Source organism: Poecilia latipinna, unplaced genomic scaffold, assembly GCF_001443285.1.
Source record: "Poecilia latipinna isolate Pla-1442-1.1 unplaced genomic scaffold, P_latipinna-1.0 Scaffold227, whole genome shotgun sequence".
Classification (NCBI taxonomy): Eukaryota; Metazoa; Chordata; class Actinopteri; order Cyprinodontiformes; family Poeciliidae; genus Poecilia; species Poecilia latipinna.
Window position 1 is genome coordinate 349,826 of NW_015112843.1, and position 7,395 is coordinate 357,220.

The following is a 7,395-nucleotide window of genomic DNA, read 5'->3' on the forward strand; positions in this document are numbered from 1 at the left end:
TTTTATATGTTTGCTGGCAGCGTTCACGTTTCTGCAAACATAAGACGATTCAGGTTCTTGTTTTTTCTCTCCCCTAAAGGCGGAAAGAACCACAAAACGCCCAACTTAGATGAAAGAGTAAATATTCTTAATACTTATATTTAGAAACAATATTCAGCTATGGATTTATACAATAGACAATTTTAAATGTCAGTAAAGGAAATGCATTTTTTTTTCTTGCTGAGCAAGTCTCTATTTTGTTTCAGTGACCAAGAGAAAACCAAGTAAAGAAGACCCCAACCATGTACTTCTACTGTATGCTATTAGTTTATTTCTTTATCAGTCACTTTGATGTATGTATTTTTCAACTTGGTTGAAAAATACAGCTAAGCTATGGTTTTAAAGGCATGGCTAATGTGCTCTGTTACAGTAAACACTATCATATCTCTTCATAAAACTGTGGTGACTGTAATTTCTTTCATCTGTAATCATAAAGGCATTTCCAAGTTTCCTACACTGTGCAGTGCTGTTTCATTTTGTTTTCCAGCTCAGAGAATTTCCAGCTTTCTTGTAATTTAGCAATTTTGCTGAAAGTATTATCTATACAGCACTTTTCACAGATAAAAATCAGGAAAGGGCTACACAGTAGTCAAAATAAAATCTAACATACAAAAGCTGATAAGAGGAATGTAAACAGTCTTCAAATGGATTAGATAAAAATGTTGTTACTGTTGTTCCCTTGACGGAAGAAGATCCTGGGGTCCCTTTAGGGGTCCCACCTTCCTCACTAAATCCAAATTCAAGCACTTTGGTTTATTGGCTTCTAAGTCTGTTGCCCTTAGGAGGAAGTTGACGAAATCCTGATTATGTATCTATGTGACTTCTTCAGGGTGTGCTCACCTGCTGGAGATGGGTACCTGCATTTAAGCCCCTAAATATGATAACAAATAATCACCCAACAGTCATTTAAAATGTGTTTTTAATATAATAGGCATGAGAAAAAACAGATTTATTTCCTTGAAGCATTTCATTAGGATGCAAAGCAGAGATTTATTTGAGATATTACAAATAAGGAAGTTGATAAGGAAAAAAATATTTTGGATTTTTGATGTTCACGTGTTGGCAAGTTGTTTCTATCATCCATCATACTATATATTCAGTCTGGCCTTGGTGGGTTTTGGATTCTCTGTTGGTTTCTAAATAAAACAAAGACAGATCAACAAAGGATCATCGACAAAGGTTCTGCCTCACATTGAGGAGAACATTCAGAATTTAGCAGTTACTTTAATTTAGCTTTTTTTTAAATTTTTGTTGTTTTGTTGGTGATAGAAAAAAGCTTACCACTCTGAAAGGATTACAGTCCCCAATCCTCCATCCACAGCCTTTCCATCCTCGATTTTGAGTCTTCTTTATCCCTTTGCCTTCTGCCTTCTGTGACCAAATGGAAAAGAAAACAGAAACATAAATAAAACTCACTGCACTTTATATCTTAAGCACTTTAGTGAGGCTTCCTGTCATCTTACCAGACTGGCCAGCTGTTGATCATCTGTTTTGAGAGCAGCTTTCTCCGAAGACGTGAATGCCGTAGCGAGCAGAAAAACCTGCAGACACAACAGGCCCCAAAGTAGAAACTTCCCCATGGCTGAGAAACTGAAGACGGTAAAGGTGTTTATATACACAGTGGCAGCCAAACACTTGCATGTCAACAAAGAGGAAGTTGTGACAGAACCAACCTTACTCAATCAAAAGGCGTCAGAGATTTGTCATCAATCAAACGTTTGCTACTTCTGAAGACATAAAATATCTGATGTTTTTGGTGAAACCATGCAGAATGTGGAAATAAGGAGGTTTGTGTCTGTCTATCATTACACTGATTACTGTCAAAACCATGTTATGACCGATGACAAATTATAGTTCAAATATTACATTTGAAATATAAAATTTTGCATTTCATATTTTTTATCAAGCTGGATTTTGTTTAATTGGCTTTTAGTGCTTTTGGCCATAGGAGGAAATTGATGAATGCCTGATTATGTGACTGTGTGACTTCTTGAGAGTCTCACAGACATATGCAGGTGCATTTCTTAAATTGTTCAAAATCACACAGTATGTGATTGACTTAATGTGTGAATAAAAACTCAAATGGTCAAACACAAGACTTGGTAGGAGACCTAATGTATTCAAATGTAAAAGTTAAAAAGAGAAATGCGACATTTGTTCATCACAGACTGTAATAATGAGAAAACATTTTTCTTTTTAAATGGATAATCTGTATGGTAAACCACTGCAGTCCTACCACAGTACCACAATTTTTCTGTTTCTAGATTTCTATTTTATTTTCTCTGATTTGGCATCTGTTACCGCTTTATCATTGTTGTTAGTTGAAGACAATGTTTTATATTTTAGTGTTCAGTCCCTCATTAATTAAGCAGGAAAGCATTCCTTCAAAGTTGAACACATTTTAATTTCATTGATATTTATATCTTGGAGATGTTTTATTATTGACAGTGTTCTGTTGTATCAGATTTCTGGTTATTGTTTTGTTTTTATTTTTCTATGTGCATTTTGGGTTTAGAACTTTATTTTAGTGTTTGGTTTCAAAGTTACTAAACACATCATATATATTCAGACTCCCATTACGTTCCATGATTCTTTAAAGTCTCTGTTTTCCAAGTAAGAATGATTGTTTAACAGTTATCAGAATTTATGTTAATACTCATTTTTATACTAAAATTATTCATACATGTAAACAGAATAACTTCTCCCCACTCCCCAAGTTCACAAACACTGCCTCCTGATCACAGGCAACAATTTCAACTGGCATATTTTTCCCCAAATACAAAATCCTTTCTATGTCCCAGAAGGTTTCCACTGACAACTTTAATTGATTTCAAACTAGTTTAATCAAAAACCGGACTTTTAATTGAACATTATTTGCTTTCTTTCTTGGACAACTTATGGTCTTGTATGAAAACAGTCCATGGCAGCTCGCCACGGCGTTTTCAGGATGGCCAGTGTTGTTGAAGGGAATAAAATTGCTGTAATTGCTGACATGATTGTGAAAATGGTTGACATGTAACATTGAACTTGAATGTTTGTGCTGACATGGGCTGTGGGAAAGAGAGTCTCAGTATCTGAGTGTCACAAAGGGGTGTAGAAATCTGAGAAATTGCACCACCAACTTCCCAAAATGCAACAATAAGTGGGCAAAACAACATCTGTCTGTCTGTCATCTGTCTGTCTAGAAATCAATTTTAGCAATCATTTTCTACAGAAGTTGCATTAGTGTTGGTAAAATCCAATAGTGTGGACAAGATAGAAAAGCAAATGTTTGTTATTCTTATAATTCTGTTGTTGAAACTCTACTAATGTGACAACCCTTGTGGGAATCAATATGATGACATTAATTTCCAGCTTTTGCTTGTGACATTTCCACATTTTTCTACTTTGCATCACTACTTTGCATCACCAGATATTTTCAGACGACCAGTTACTGTTTTTTTTTTAATGAAAAATAGTTTTTCTCTTCATATTTATTTTCCTTCTCACCTCATCAGATGTTCGGTGTAAAATCACAGCATGTCTTTCAGTTTGATCACAACTGTCCATTCTGTGAGATGTTAAGGTGAGAGTGTATGAATACTGAATAACAGGAAGTCATTTTGAGGCACCAAAAACCCTTTCATTAACCGTTCAAGCCATTGATATAATAAGATACATGTTAAACATGCATTCATGACAGCATCTTAAAACTTGATTACTATATTCAACAATTCATTTCTTGTGGAGTAGCATGTAAAACTGGTTACTGGTTAAATAAACCTGAGATTTAACTAACCACATCCAACATTACAAAACCAGGATTTAAAAAAAAAAAAAAAAAAAGAAAATAAACTGTTGCATGAGAAGGTAGTATTTTTCCATAACTGACTTATTTGAGAATGATTTTCTCAAATAGATATTTTACTTTGCACACTTTGCACAAGGGTTGAGGAATCAGTTTGAATCAGTGAAATTTGACTCCAAGACTAGACTCTTTACATAAAGCTTTTGGGAACAACAAAATTAAACCACCACCAACATGTAATCAAACAAACATCAGTATATTTAAGGAATTTTGTAGAATCTCATTAGTGAAAATTGTCTATTGTGAGATATTCAGAGACATTTAAATTGTTCGGGTCCAGCTGGTGGGTACTATTACTTGTTTTCTTCTTTCTTTTACCATCTGTCTGAAATTTAAGTCAGACGGTTTCGCCACAGTGGTTTTGACACATTATTCCAACATTGGCAAAGAGCGGAAAATTCCTCTTGCTATTCAGTTTTATCTGCTGAAAAAACTGAATACCAGCCTGAAAACAAAAAAGTGCATGTTTTTCAACAGTACATGTGGACAGAAGAATGTGCTGTTTGTAGTTATACATGTTTATACATGGACCATGTGAAAGTGTGTCTTATCTTCACAGTTTTCAAAAATCTTGAAATCTCAAAGAACATGTGTCCACATGTAGGCAGAGTTCCTGTTTTCACTCTCCCACTTTGTTCCTGTGTGCTTCAGCTGATGCAGTGACCAAAAGGCTCTTCATTAAATACACCAAATGCTTTCCTCATCGTTTGCTAACATTTCTGTTTTGCCCTCTAATAATATTGGGACAATTTACTTGCCTTATCACTGAGGATTCAGGAAACACTCCACAGGAATTTGTGTGACTTTGCTCCACTCGTTATCAGATTTTCTCTCCTGCTACATTCTGTAGTTGGTTAACCCCCTCACATCACTGCCTTGAGTGTTTCTTCCAAGATCACTTCTGCTAATGTTTGGTATCAACTTATTTTGATTGCAGGATGTCACCTAAACTATTTGCTGCCCCATCCTCTTGGCCTATCAAATTGAGGAATGTTTCTTTTTACATTTCTGCTTTTTCTACAAACTCTCAAGCTCCATTTTCTCTCAGAAATCACCTCTTTCATTATTTCCACTGACTAAAGTGAAGAGGTCAGTCCTAATAAACTTAGTGCAAAATTGATCCTTGATCTACAAAACTAAGTCATCTTTGGTTTTATTAGCTTTTTATGGTAGTTTGTGTTTTCAAAAATAGTCAGGAGAATCCCTTTCTGTTTTGTTTCACTGCGTTTTATGGTAGAATTATTTACTTTTGTTGTTTGCATGTTTAAAATAGATTGAAATTGAATTAAATTGAACATTGATGTTAAAATAAACAGAAACATGAATCCATTATGTCACATTTATGCAATAAAGATTTTTTAATATCAAGGTTTACATCTTTGAAGAGTTTTACATGTTCTCAATTAAAGGAGTTTGACAAATTAAATTCCCAGTTCCCCTTTATGTTTTCTAAGCAAAAAAACATAAAACTCCCTGTATGTTCATACCTTCTTTGTGTAATTCAAAACAACAAATTCCATTTTAAAGAAAAATAAAAGCAAATAGTACAGGAATCAACATGGACAGTAACAGAACAAAATGAACAGAGACACCTGCAAGGTCATTCCCTGCACTGCACCTGCACTGACATGTAAACAGTGTCCCTTGTTCTTGCAAAGTTACTTCCATCAGTAAAATAAAAATAAAAAATATACTGTTCAGTTGCAGGATATCCATGACCAATTCAAGAGAAGAAGAAAGAGAATCTAAATCCTTAGAACAAAGAATCCACTTTTGACTTTTAGACTTTCAAGGGGACAAATAAACCAAAAAAAAAAAAAAAAATCTTTTGTATCCTGGAGTATAAGACATACCTCCTGTGGTAGTGATTTACTCATATTCGATTATTTCAACTAGATTATAATAAAAACGAAGATTATGGAAATGCCCATTATTGCAATACAAGTTAAATAAACATATATATACAACATATTTTGTAAAATTAACCTTTTCATGCATCGTAGTCACTACAGTAGACAGCTACCTAAAAGCCATTTTCTTGTGCTTCTTGTGGATTTTTATGTTATAAATGCACACAGACCACTGAAGTGGACACTAATGCATCATAAAATACACCATCAACTTCTGGCCATCAGCTGCAAATGCAAGAAATTATTTTTGTTAAATCCAATATGGCCGACAGACAAAAAAGCACGCCAAAGCACCCGGTCCCTCCTTCTACTGCAGACGACTCTTGTAGGTAAAACAATTATTGTGACATCAGATAACCCCTAAAGAACAACACTACTGATGTATTTTTCAAATAACAACTTTGTATTTGGAGAAAATTACAATTGATCACCTAAAAAAATTCAAAACTCAAAAGTTTTTTCCTACCTTTTTTCATGCAGTAAGGAAATAAAACATTTTGAAAAAAATCCTGACACAAAGGATCATAATTCATGCATGAAAGGGTTAAGTGAAATCTACATATAAAAATAACATTTGACATAGTGTGTGACAAAATCAAAAGAAAAAAATGAGTATTTTTGTAATGTTAATGTTATATTTTTAATTCTTTAATATTTCTGTTCAATAACTGAGACATAGTTTCTTCTGAACTGTGTTCAAAACTGTAACTTATAAAGTATAATTATTTACTACCGACTTTTTACCTAAGAGTATTTATGGAAAAAACAGTCACGCAAATTTTCTGGTCATCCGACCAGAAAATTTTGGTAGAGAACCCTTCACTAAATTAACACCAATAAAATAAATTTTTGCTCTCTAAAAATTGGAAGGTTTACGTTGTTACATATATCTTATACACATATGAAACTTGTATTACTAAAATCCACAAAATGTAAAATATGTTAATAGGATGTTTAAAAGATGGATTAAAAAACTACAAATGTATGAAACAAAAAACACAATGTTTTTGTCCTGTGAAGACTTTCCTTAATAAAAAAAGAATCAAATTAAAGCCAAAAAGCAATTTATATATGCATTGCATGAATGATGAGCAGCTGAGACGAGGAGTGCCAAAGTTTTAGTTCCTCTTTTGAACCAGCATCCTCAGGTGTTCTCACTGTAAAGACATAACACATATGTTTTGGTTAGTGGTCGAGTTTCAGGCAGAGCTTATAATGTATGAGTAAGAAAATAACCATAACTCTACAAGTCATTTATTGTACATTGTGCTTGGGGCCTCGACTGCACCATTTAAATGGACTGGGAGAACCATTAGATGTTTATTTAAGTACTGTTTTATTAAGGCTGTTTTTGTTGTTTGTCAGGGACTGTGTGGTGGTGGTGACCCCTAATAGTAAATGACGATTTACAAAGTCATAATTATGAGATTCAAAGTCATAATTCCAACTTTCAAAGTCATAATTTCGAGGTTCAAAGTCATAATTTCGAGGTTCAAAGTCATAATTATGATATACCGGAGCAGTTGCAGACAAGCCTCCTTAGAATAACAGCGTGCACTTCACTGCATTCAGTAACACAATAAAACCACCGGGATAAAG